The 13,388-nt window shown below is 48.4% G+C and overlaps 1 protein-coding gene across 4 annotated transcripts in view; it reads left to right on the plus strand.

The window, feature by feature from the left end:
- The first annotated feature begins 4,739 nt into the window (after nt 1-4,739).
- CAPN6 (calpain 6) overlaps nt 4,740-13,388 on the plus strand; it is an 89,208-nt gene continuing 80,559 nt past the window's right edge. For 3 of the 4 annotated variants that reach the window (XM_048515127.1, XM_048515130.1, XM_048515131.1), the window contains exon 1: nt 12,639-12,926. The gene's annotated coding sequence lies outside the window, so the exon portion shown is untranslated. Of the gene's footprint in view, nt 4,855-12,638; nt 12,927-13,388 lie in introns of those variants that run through there. The other variant, XM_048515129.1, reaches the window with a different exon arrangement.

The raw sequence follows: 13,388 nt of genomic DNA on the forward strand, positions 1-13,388 counted from the left end.
AAGCCAGCTGGATCAGACCAGAATCCATCTAGTCCAGCACTCTGCTACTCGCAGTGGCCCACCAGGTGCCTCTGGGAGCTCACATGCAGGAGGTGAAAGCAAGGGCTTTCTGCTGCTGCTGCTGCTGCTGCTGCTGCTGCTGAGCACCTGGTCTGCTAAGACATTTGCAATCTGAGATCAAGGAGGATCGAGATTGGTAGCCATAGATCGACTTCTCCTCCATAAATCTGTCCAAGCTCTTTTTAAAGCTATCCAGGTTAGTGGCCATCACCACCTCCTGTGGCAGCATATTCCAAACACCAATCACACATTGCGTAAAGAAGTGTTTCCTTTTATTAGTCCTAATTCTTCCCCCCAGCATTTTCAATGGCTGCCCCCTGGTTCTAGTATTGTGAGAAAGAGAGAAAAATTTCTCTATGTCGACATTTTCTACCCCATGCATAATTTTATGGACTTCAATCATATCCCCCCTCAGACGTCTCCTCTCCAAACTAGAGAGTCCCAAACTAAAGAGTTTCATGCAAAACAGTTTTATCGACATCTATTGGCCATGATGGTTAAATGGAAACTCCATGGAACCTCCCTGTTAAGAAACAATACGCAACAGCCAAAGGCTGTTATTTCTTGGCCTTTCATGTAGGCTTCCCAGGGCAACCAGCTGGCCACCGTGGGAAACAGATGGATCTTTGGACAGGTCTGACCGGGTTCTGCTGTTATCCTCCTCTGTAGTAGTCTTTCAAATCACCGAGTTGCAGCCAGTTCATGACTTTAGTTCCATTGGCAAAGTCCAAAGCCCATTCACTACGTGTTAATGAATGAAGTCTTGTTGGAACGTTCTCAGCTCCGGGGTGAATGTGACTTGTCTCTGCTTGGGTTAGATTATTATTCAAAGACGGAACATGTGGGCGTCTGCTTCACTTCTGGTCATTAGCATCCAGGACACAAAGATTTGTCCACGCAATGCCCATAGTCTCTTGACCAACATTTCATAGCCAGAAGGAGTCTTTTGTCCGTCCTTTCCCCCCTCCTTAGCAATTTTACCCAGAAACCAACTCTCTGTGCTGAAATTATCCCAATCCCATTAGTACATAATGAAAGTGGCCGTCACACAATGCGTCCACCGCTTGGACACTCGCACCCAAGAGTCATTTATCATATGGCGTGCGTGCCTGGAGAAACAGAGAGAAGAGAGAACACTGCACTACTGTTTGCTGTGGGAGATGACCTTAAAAATCCGGGGTATGTTTGGAAAATACAATCAGTAGTTTGACAATAAAGAAGGAGAAGAAGAGTTGGATTTATATCCCCCCTTTCTCTCCTGCAAGGAGACTCAAAGGGGCATTTCAAACTTCTTAGGGAGCAGGGTGGCTAACTCCATGTTCAGAGATTTCTGGAGATTTGAGGATGGCGCACAGAAGAAGAAGAAGAAGAAGAAGAAGAAGAAGAAGAAGAAGAAGAAGAAGAAGAAGAAGAAGAAGAAGAAGAAGAAGAAGAAGAAGAAGAAGAAGAAGAAGAAGAAGAAGAAGAAGAAGAAGAAGAAGAAGAAGAAGAAGTAGTGGTGGAGGAGGAGGAGGAGTTTGGATTTATATCCCCCCTTTCTCACCTGCAGGAGACTCAAAGGGGCTTACAATCTCCCTGACCTTCCCCCCTCACAACAACCACCCTGTGAGGTGGGTGGGACTGAGAGAGCTCCGAAGAACTGTGACTAGCCCAAGGTCACCCAGCTGGCATGTGTTGCACAGGCTAATCTGAATTCCCCAGAGTAAGTGGCAGAGCGGGGAATCAAACCCGGTTCCTCCAGATTAGAGTGCACCTGCTCTTAACCACTATGACACATTTGTTTACATTTGTCCAATAATAAGGAACACAGGGATTGAAGGGAACCCAGACAAGAAAAATATGATGGGGGGGGGGGGTTGATATCTCCTGGAATTACAACTGATCTCCTAACAACCATGATCAGGGGTTAGATCCCCGGATCAGGACCCAATAAACACTCGCGTGGTTCAAGGATTTTATTGGCAGACTTCAGAGAACAAGGAGAAAGACGAATCTGGCAAAAAGGCGCCGAGCAGTTGATCATATGCCCCACACATCCCCCCCCCCACATGAGACCTGTGCAGTGCTGAGAAACCCAGACTTCAGGCCCAGTAGACACCCAAGGTCAGGCCGAAAGATAGCCAGGCACCTGAAAAAGCGAAAGCAACTCAGAACAATACCCCCTCCCAAAGCCAGGGGTGAATCCTGGGGAGGGGAGGGATTTTAGCAGAGTATAAATGCCACAGAATCCACCTTCTGGAGCAGCAGTGGCGTAGGAGGTTAAGAGCTCATGTATCTAATCTGGAGGAACCGGGTTTGATTCCCAGCTCTGCCCTCTGAGCTGTGGAGGCTTATCTGGGGAATTCAGATTAGCCTGTGCACTCCCACACACGCCAGCTGGGTGACCTTGGGCGAGTCACAGCTTCTCGGAGCTCTCTCAGCCCCACCCACCTCACAGGGTGTTTGTTGTGAGGGGGGAAGGGCAAGGAGATTGTGAGCCCCTTTGAGTCTCCTACAGGAGAGAAAGGGGGGATATAAATCCAAACTCCTCCTCCTCCTCCTCCTCTTCTTCTTCTTCTTCTTCTTCTTCTTCTTCTTCTTCCAGAACAGCCATTTTCTCTGGGGGAAATGAACGGATCTCTGCATCCTTGGATCAGCCTCGCGATCAATTCAAGGAGATCTCCAGGTCACACCTGGAGGCCGGCAACCCAAAAGCGCTAGGTGTTTGACTGAATAGATAGGAAGTGCTGTTGTGGTTCCCAAGGCCCAATGGACCCAGCAATGCGAGGGCTAATCTAGATCTTTCTCCTTGTGCTAATTTTGGACTGGAAATTAAATTTTTAGTAGAAGAGGATACAGAAATAACATCGCCTGAGGTGGTACCAGACAAACCAGTCTTGATGCAGGATGGGCCCAGTCTTCAAGTACAAGCAGGTGACCTGCAAGTACTTGGGGGGGGGGGGGATCTCATCTTCCCCTCCCGGACAATTTCCTCTTTTTCTTTCACAAAAGCCCCGGTCACCTCCGCTCTCTTCCTACCTGAGTATCCTTGCTGCACACCAGCCAGCCAGCCTACCTATCTGTCTTCCGCTTCCCTCCTTCCACCCTCTTGGCAGCCCCTTCCTCTTGAGAACTCTACCTGTTGCTGTTTACCAGGCTGAGCCGAATTATGCCGTGCCAGCTGCCAAGTTAGGCCCAGCCTGTTAGGAAACCTGCAAAACCTTGTGGAGAGCGCCTCACGTAACCCTTGTATTTCCTCCCCACGCTGTTTCCTCTTTTCCTCTTTCCTCCCTCACCTTTTCCTACTTCCCTTTCTCCTAGGAGCAGCAGTGGTGTAGTGGTGAAGAGCAGGTGTACTCTAAGTGGTTAAAAGCAAGTGTACTCTAATCTGGAGGAACTGGGTTTGATTCCCAGCTCTGCCGCTTGAGCAGCAGAGCGGCAATCTGGGGAATTCAGATTAGCCTGTGCACTCCAACACACGCCAGCTGGGTGACCTTGGGTTAGTTACAGTTCTTCGGAGCTCTATCATGTTTCTAGAAAGATCTACCTTGCCTATTCATGACTCCAGTCTGCATATTTAAGTATCCACAGACTGGGCCAAGTCAGATGATGATGTTCTATGGATGCTAGGCCAGGCCTCCGGAGACTAACTGCTAATCTGTATGAACCAAAACAGCAGCCTAGAACACTCGACCATAGTTGTCCGTTGCAGGTGAAACTTGAAAGTTGAACACTAAGGTGGCTTTCAGGGAAACTCTTGGGACTCTTCAGTTTGGAGAGGAGGCGGCTGAGGGGGGATATGATTGAAGTCCATAAAATTATGCATGGGGTAGAAAATGTTGACAGAGAGACATTTTTCTCTCTTTCTCACAATACTAGAACCAGGGGGCATCCATTGAAAATGCTGGGGGGAAGAATTAGGACTAATCAAAGGAAACACTTCTTCACGCAACGTGTGATTGGTGTTTGGAATATGCTGCCACAGGAGGTGGTGATGGCCGCTAACCTGGATAGCTTTAAAAGGGGCTTGGACAGATTTATGGAGGAGAAGTCGATCTATGGCTACCAAACTTGATCCTCCTTGATCTGAGATTGCAAATGCCTTAACAGACCAGGTGCTCGGGAGTAGCAGCAGCAGAAGGCCATTGCGTTCACCTCCTGCACGGGAGCTCCCAAAGGCACCTGGTGGGCCACTGCGAGTAGCAGAGAGCTGGACTAGATGGACTCTGGTCTGATCCAGCTGGCTTGTTCTTATGTTCTTATATGTTCTTGTATGCTTGATAAGGAATCCCTGCTAAGGTACCCAAAAACGCAGGAAGAAGACCCGTTGAAAGCCTTAAATAAAGCAAGTTACATGTTTCCGTCTTAGAGGCATAGAGCGCCCAGTGGTGGGTATGTGCTTTGCTGGCACACATGTGGGTATTTTCTCGTTTGTTAACCAAAAAGCCCTTATATGGCCAAAGTCTCAAGGTGAACTTCTGAATAATGAATGCAAGCCAGATGTGAACTCTGGGCTCCCTCGAGCAGTCCCTAATGTCGTCGCATGTAAGAAAATGAATGTAGATGACCTGGCCTGTTCTGCCCGATGCTGACACAGAGAAACTGGACAGATTTCCACAGCTGCATTTGCTTTTCCTGAGGGAAGGAGATGCTTCGTGCAGGACTGATGACTGACAGCATCTCTCCAAAATGTTGCAGCACGAGGAAATCCCAGGAACGGCTGGCCTGTTCCTGACTCTTGGATGAGGCTTGACGTCTAACTCACAGCCATTCGATCAGAGGTGAGATCCAGCAGGTTCTCACAGGTCCCAGAGAGTAGGTTACTAATTATTTGTGTGTGCCGAGAGGGGGTTACTAATGGGTGATTTTGCCATGTGATTTCTGCCTTAGTTACGCCCCTCCTCTCAGCAGTAGCGCGCAGAACTGGAAGCAGTCTAGCAGGACGTGCACCGGCGTGCGTGGCAGCCTGCGCCTGCGTGCATTCGTTTCCCGCCCAAGGACCGGCGCAGTGGCTGCGTCCTTGCCACAGCCCTGCTTAGGAATGCCCCGCCCCCGGAATGCCCGGCCACACCCCCATCATGCCCTGCCCAGCCCCATTGGTGCTATGCCACAGTTTGAATCCCACCACCATGGGAACCTGTTACTAAAATTTTTGGATCCCACCAATGCATTCCATCTCCCAATTCCGGCATCTTTCCCAGGACTCTGACCTAGAACTTCTAGAACCAGCCTCATGGCACTGTCGAAGCAGCAGAGAATGCACTAGGAAAGAATTCTTTAGCATAAGATGCTTACACTGTGTTCCATCTGCAGTTAGAGCACTGTGGACTCTTTGGAGAACAGGTTTGCTGACCCCCAGGTAGGGGCTGGAGATCTCCTGAAATTAAAAGGTATCTCCAGACTTTTATCTAAAGCAGTGGTTCTCAACCTATGGGTCGGGACCCGTTTGGGGGGTCGAAATACCCTTTCACAGGGGTCGCCTAAGACTCTCAGCATCAGTGTTCTCCATCTGTAAAATGGATAAATGTTAGGGTTGGGGGTCACCACAGCATGAGGAACGATATTAAAGGGTCGCGGCATTAGGAAGGTTGAGAACCGCTGATCTAAAGTCTGGAGATCAATTGTATTTCTGGGAGATCTCTGTGGACCACATGGAGGCTGGGAACCCTAGAGAGATAAACTTTTCCATACATCTTTGGATCTTCTTGTCCCAAGTGATGGTGCTAGGTGCAGGGATTGTGGTCCTCCATACAGGTTTCCCAGTCTGCCCAGAGAGTGACCCAGAAGTTCCTCCTGAGAGAAAGAGAATTGGGGTGGGAGATTTGACATTATGTGTACATTATGTGTACTTTGGTCACACAATGAGAAGGGTCACTGGAAAAGACAATAATGCTAGGAAAGACTGAAGGCAGCAGGAAAAGAGGAGGAAGAAGAAGAAGAAGAAGAAGAAGAAGAGGAGGAGGAGGAGGAGGAGGAGGAGGAGTTTGGATTTATATCCCCCCTTTCTCTCCTGCAGGAGACTCAAAGGGGCTGACAATCTCCTTGCCCTTCCCCCCTGACAACAAACACCCTGTGAGGTAGGGGGGGCTGAGAGAGCTCCGAGAAGCTGTGACTAGCCCAAGGTCACCCAGCTGGCGTGTGTGGGAGTGCACAGGCTAATCTGAATTCCCCAGAGAAGCCTCCACAGCTCAGGCGGCAGCGCTTGGAATCAAACCCGGTTCCTCCAGATTAGATACATGAGCTCTTAACCTCCTACGCCACTCCTCCTAAGATGAATTGACTCAAGCGATGAAGCTGCAGCCCTCGGTTTCTAAGGAATGAGAAAGCCTGTTTACGATCATTTTGGAGGACATTGATTCTTATTAAATGCTCCTTGCGAGAAATATATAACAAATATAGAGGCCATAAATGGGACTGTTGGCCAACGTTCTATTTTTTTTATTAAAAACCCAATTAGTCCAGCAACTTCGGTCCAACCAACGGGAGGCAGCAGGTCGCTGTTGGAATACTGTTAAGCGACACTGCCACCTAGTGAGCAGAGGGTAACCCATTTTTCACTTTTCAAGGCTCTTGTGATTCAGCCGTACGACCAGCACAGCATTTGAGTAAATATTTGACAAGGCTGCCACGGAACTGTGAATGGCCTCATGCCTACGGCTGGATATCTTTTCAATACCAGAGCACGACAGCTGCTATTCTAGGTCCACTGGACCTGACCTTCTGCCCATCAGCAAAGGACCAGCTGGGGCATTTCCCAAGTAGGTAGCCAGATTCCCAGATAGAAATCTCCTGGAATTAGAAGCAGGAGAAGGAGAAGGAGAAGAAGGAGAAGAAGAAGAAGGAGAAGGAGAAGGAGAAGGAGAAGGAGAAGGAGAAGGAGAAGAAGAAGAAGAAGAGGAGGAGGAGGAGGAGGAGGAGAAGGAGAAGGAGAAGGAGAAGGAGAAGAAGGAGAAGGAGAAGAGGAGGAGGAGGAGGAGAAGGAGAAGGAGAAGGAGAAGGAGAAGGAGAAGGAGAAGGAGAAGGAGAAGAAGAAGAAGAAGAAGAAGAAGAAGAAGAAGAAGAAGAAGAAGAAGAAGAAGAAGAAGAAGAAGAAGAAGAAGAAGAAGAAGAAGAAAGAAGAAGAAAGAAGAAGAAGAAGAAGAAGAGGAGGAGGAGGAGGAGGAGGAGGAGGAGGAGGAGGAGTTTGGATTTATATTGGCCATGCTGTCAGGGGCTGATGGGAATTGTAGTCCGTGAACATCTGGAGAGCCACAGGTTGCAGACCCCTGCTCTAGAGAAGCTGGCTGCTTTTGAGAATGGAGTCTTTGGCATCATACCCCTCAGAGGTCTCTCCCCTCCTCAAACCCTGCCTTTCCCCAGCTCCACCCACAAAGGAAACACTTCTTCACGCAACGTTCGATTGGTGTTTGGAATATGCTGCCACAGGAGGTGGTGAGGGCCACTCACCTGGATAGCTTTAAAAGGGGCTTGGACAGATTTATGGAGGAGAAGTCGATCTATGGCTACCAATCTTGATCCCTCTTTGATCTGAGATTGCAAAATGCCTTAACAGTCCAGGTGGGCTCGGGAGCAACAGCCGCGGGGAGGCCGCTTGCTTTCTACATCCTGCATGTGAGCTCCCCAAGGCACCTGGTGGGCCACTGCGAGTAGCAGAGAGCTGGACTAGATGGACTCGGGTCTGATCCAGCAGGCTAGTTCTTATGTTCTTATGTTCTTATGTTCTTATCTCCCGGAATTTCCAAACTCAAGAGTTGGCAACGGCGAGAGAGCACAAGGCCTCCTCCAGATCTTGACATGGAGCCTAAAGTTCCCTCTTGGGCCCTCCTCCGAACAAAACTGCTTAAATAAGGAAAAAAGGAAAACAAACACGGTGCCTTCAGGGAGAATCCCTGCTGGAAACGAGCTCATTTTTTATTAACCAATTTGCACAGGGCAAGTTTATTCATAATTGATGCCGCGCTTGGCAGCCATTGAAACAGAGGGAACTAACAGCGTTTGGCGGGTGTTTGGAAAAGCTGCGCTTTGCCATTGGCACCCATAAATACATTTATAATCATATGTGCTGGGGAAAGGAGGGGAGTTAGGCGCAAAATAAGATCTCTGAGCTGTCATGTTCCACCAGCATCAAGGTGCGTGGCGTCTTCCAAGGAGTCATCTTAAAGTGTGGCTGGCGAGTCTCGATTCAACACAACTGAAACCAGGAAGTGAAAACTTTAGACTTCCTCTCCAGTTTTACAGGTGAACAAGTGAAGATTTGCAGAGGATTTTTTTTTTCTTTCGCCATCAAGTCACAGGCAATTTATGGTGATCCCACAGGGTTTTCAAGGCAGGCACATTCAGAGGTGGTTTTGCCATTGCCTGCCTCTGCATAGCAACCCTGGGCTTCCTTGGTGGTCTCCAGAGATGGGATCCAGCAGGTTCTCACAGGTTCCTGAGAGTAGGTTACTAATTATTTGTGTGTGCCGAGAGGGGGTTACTAATGGGTGATTTTGCCATGTGATTTTGCCTTTAGTCACGCCCCTCCTCTCAGCAGTAGCGCGCAGAACTTGAAGCAGTCTAGCAGGAGGTGCACCGGCGTGTGTGGCAGCCCTAGCCATGCGATGCATTTGTTTCCCTCATGCCAAGGACCCGGCACTTGGCGGCTGCGTGGCCCCTTGCCACCACAGCCCGGGCTGGGCTTTAGGAATGCCCCGCCCCCGGAATGCCCGGCCGCGCCCCTGTTGTGCCCCGCCCAGCCCCATTGGCGCTATGCCACAGTTTGAATCCCACCACCATGGGAAACAGTTACTAAAATGTTTGGATCCCACCACTGGTGGTCTCCCTTCCAAGTACTAACCAGGGCCAACCCTGCTTAGCTTCTGAAAACTGATGAGATTGAGCTGGCCTGTGCCATCCTGGGAAGAGCAATTGGAAATCCCATTTCCCACCCCACCCACTCTCCCATGAACCCCATTTTCTTCTCCCTCCATCACTGACAACTCCATTCTCCCCCATCCATGAAGCTGGATGGCACTGCTGCCTGTTGGGTGCCATTTTGGGGGTGCTACGGCACCCCAAATGCCACCTGACCTCAGGATTCACTGCCTCCCCAATGTATGTGCATGTGTAGTCATCGCTCTAAAGTAGGGGTGGCCAACCTATGGTGCTCCAGATGTTCATGAACTACAATTCCCACCAGCCCCTGGCATGCTGGCAGGGGCTGATGGGAATGGTAGTCCATGAACATCTGGAGCACCATAGGTTGGCCACCCCTGCTCTAAACTATTTGTTACAAACTTCAGTGGGATATAAGAGTGAGAGGCACTTCAGTGGGATATAATGACACAGTCCACCTTCCATAGCAGCCATTTTCTTCAGGTGAGCTAGAGCCAGGCAGAGGCTGATGGGAATTGAAGTCCATGAACATCTGGAACACCATAGGTTGGCCACCATACTTTAGAGGTTGGACTTTATGGCACAGTATCCCACTGAGGTCCTGGGTCTCTCCAGGCTCCACCACAAACCTCCAAGAGGGACCTGGAGCTGGAAACCCCAACCCACCCTCCCAGTGGCCAGGGAAGACCTGGCAGTGGGAACCTGCCCCCTCCCCCCCCACACACACAAACCACTAGAGTTGCTTTATTTCTGCACAAAAAGTTGTCAACTGTGCTACTCCAAAAGAAAAATCCAGTGACCCAGAATACAGTCTACATCACACAGGTTATCAGGACCAGCCAAATGATGATGATGATGATGATGATGATGATGATGATGATGATGATGATGATGATGATGATGATGATGATGATGATGATGATGATGATGATGATGATGATGGAGGAGGAGGAGGAGGAGGAGGAGGAGGAGGAGGAGGAGGAGGAGGAGGAGGAGGAGGAGGTGGTGGTGGTGGTGGTGGTGGTGGTGGTTTTCACAGCTGCCAGATCTTTAGCTGGTAGCCATTACAATTCGAGCCTCACCCAGAGGCCTAGGAAGTCGTAATGTATTGCCGTAGTATTCGTACGGATCCCAGCAGGGCTGCCTTCTGAATTTGACTAATGTCAATTTTGTCAATTTGAAGATGTTTCAAGTGCTGCCCAAGTGTTTGCGGGATGGCGCCCAGCATGCCGATTACCACTGGGACGACCTCAGTTGGTTTGCGCCATAGACGCTGAAGCTCGATTTTCAAATCGCGGTATCTAGTGACCTTCTCGTGATCTTTTTCAATGACCCTGCTGTCACAGGGGACTGCTATTCTGATGATGGTCACTTTCTTGTCCTCGATCATGGTGATGTCTGGTGTATTGTGTTTCAACACTTTGTCCGTTTGGATTCGAAAGTCCCACAGGATCTTGACTTTCTCAGATTTGTTGTGAAGATAAAATGGAAGACAGGAAAACAATGTGAATTGTTGAAGAGTCCCCCTTGGGAAGAAAGGTGGGGTATAAATAAAGAAAATACATTCTGATTCCTTTAATTTCAGGCACTTGAACTCCCACAATCTTCCTGAAGTTGGTAGCCAATTTCCAGATTCCTGCCTTTACTTTACGATGAATTGTTCTTGGTCCAAACAGACAGAAAGTCAAAGACACCAGTCCTTTTATTATTATAGAGCAGGAGTGGCCAACTTATTGTGCTCCAGATGTTAATGGACTACAGTTCCCATGAGCCCCTGCCAGAATGCCAGGGGCTGGTGGGAATTGTAGTCATTGAACATCTGGAGTGCCATAGGTTGACCACCCCAGTTATAGAATCATGGTGACAGTGTTACCGCTGATTCTCGGGTAACAATAAGTGATTTCAGCTCAGCAACGTAATGAGGCGCAGGAAGCCGGCGTTCTTCAAAGCAAAGGATTTTATTCGGAGGTGATTGTCACAGCTCGGGCAGGAGAATCGCCCCTTGCAAACAAGCGCAAGAACTTTTATTCACAAACATCAAAGGGGGCAAAGGGGCAGGTAAAAGGGGCAGGTAAGGGGGCAAGTCCCTTACCGAACACCAATAGGGAAACATCAATACAAAGAAAGATACAATTACAACTTTTGCGAATGGGATCACAAAATCCCGCTGTCAAGCGTCTTCCCGCGAGACTTCGCAATGGTGCTGAAGGAGAGCGGAGAAGGTCCATTCAGAGAACTAGGTGGGCTTGCTACTGCACCCAGCTATCTGCGTTATCAGATGGCTGTTTCCTTCGGTTATGACCTGAGGCTCCCGCGCCTCAGCTCCGCAACAAAGGGGAGTTCAAACTGTCCAATGGTGATCCCGACACGTTTTCCAACGGCTGGAACCTCTGGCTGCTACTATCAGATTTAATTTGCAAAACCAAAGAGGGTCTTTGTCTTTGCTAAGGAGTCGGCTGGGTGTTGGTCTAAGCTGCATTCCAGGGCTAACTTCCTTGTCCCTTAATCTCAGCTTCTATAGGCTACTGCTTTTACTAACAAACACAAATATCAAAAATAACCTTTCTAAACTTAAACATTAGGGAGACCTTAAGGGATAAACACATATACTTATAGGCAAGAACTTCCTAAATTAACAATAACAAAACCTTTAAACTAGCTGGAGACACTAACTAAAATATAATTTTAAACAGCGGGCAAATCATAAATTCAACACAAAAGGGGCTTTCATTATATCCAAGAAGGGACAAAGGCAAGAGGGAAATCATATAATATTGGCACAATCACATATATACGTTCTTGGTGAGCCTCGTGGAGGCTTCTGAACCACACAAGTCTCTGTGTCCTGACCTGGAGCCAGTGTAGCCATGTAAGTTGACTTCAAGAAAATATTTTGGCTATTTTCTTGGGCGGTAACAACAACAGCAAACCGAGTGACTGGTTTTGATATTTGGTTTGGGTCAGCGCCATATGTGGAGACAGAGGGAATGTTTTCCTTGGGGCCACGGTGGCTTTTGAGGGACCATGATGACTTTTGGGCGCAGTGCTGAGAAAGGAGGTCAGGCAGCAGTCCTAGGGACAGTTTCCTGGGAGTAAATCCCACTGAATAACATGGGACTTTGTTGTGAGTAGACCAGCCCCGTAAAGAGGGACGCTTTAGCTCATGCCCAGTCTATCGCTCTGTGCCCTGGCTGGCGGTATTTCCTTTTTATTCCTTGCCTGCTTGAAATTTGATGACCACTCCTGTTTTTGGAAACCATCAATCATGTCCTCAGTGAAAATAGAATCGCTCTTGTGTCCCTAAAGCCTCTGTCCTCACAACAAGGACTCCAGCCCTGTTCCTACAAGACTATTGCCAATTACGGCCGGTTCTGCTCTGTTTGCCGAATTCTACATCCATTGATTCTGCAGTGGCCGCAGTAATAATTAATTCCTGAAAGATTTTCTTTACTGTAAGGTTTATTCTCACAATGGATCCACTGTGTGGAGGAACAGGGAATATTGGGCTGGCCATTTCTTTAAATAAAAAACAGGAGACAAGCTAAAGTTAGAACCCTTTGCTTTATAAGTCAGTTCCACTTGCCATGCTACCAACCCCAGCCCTGTTTATAGGAAAGGAATTCCAACAATCCCGCAGACAAGTCCTTTCTAGTATCTCCTTAGTTATTTATTTTTAAACAACAGGATGTGAGCGGTAAAGCTCTGTGTCAGATGTTCTCCAGGAATCGACCCAAGAAAGCTCCGAGCTCCTTCCAGCTGTGATTTGCGTGTGCCGTGAGATTCCTAATGAATTTGGCAAGCTGAATTTGGGAAGAGAGAGAGAGAGAGAGAGAGCGAGAGCGAGGAGCAAAGTTATAATAGACCTCCCCTCTGAAGACTGGATTTTGGTACAGTCCACAGAATTTGCAGGTTAATAAGCCAAGTTCTGTTTGCAGTATTGATTTGGGACTTTCTCGCTGTGTTGTTTGCTGGACAGCTTGGAAAACCTCCCAAGAGAAATCAGGTTAATCCAGGTAAGACCTCGGTGCAACTATACCCGGACTGCTTTCGCAGGATTTGTTTATTAATATTTCTCTGTCCCAAGAGCCGAGATGCTCATGAAATGATGAATGAAGTCAGCTTTTTTAAAAAAATTCTGGCAGTGGCAAAACCGATTAACTTGCAGCCTGCCAGTTTTAAGGATTAGGTGCCGGGCAGAACCACATTGCGTGCATTCTGGGAGTTTAAAAGCTTTCCAACGAATGCGGCGTCACGTGGGCATTTATTCTGAGCAAAGTTTAACTTTCGGTCAGCCTCATTCAGACCTGCAGTCTGCAGTAGTGTTGGTGATTCTCTCTGGTTAGAGACACCTTTGCATTGCAAGCAGAGTGCACGAAGGCAAAGCACGGAGGAGCTCCTGGCATGCGTGTGTGTGCTGGCAACAAAGAAAACTCGGAGCCAATTTGTAGTTTGCAACTAATAAGAGGAGTCTTTAT

Source organism: Sphaerodactylus townsendi, linkage group LG13, assembly GCF_021028975.2.
Source record: "Sphaerodactylus townsendi isolate TG3544 linkage group LG13, MPM_Stown_v2.3, whole genome shotgun sequence".
Classification (NCBI taxonomy): domain Eukaryota; kingdom Metazoa; phylum Chordata; class Lepidosauria; order Squamata; family Sphaerodactylidae; genus Sphaerodactylus; species Sphaerodactylus townsendi.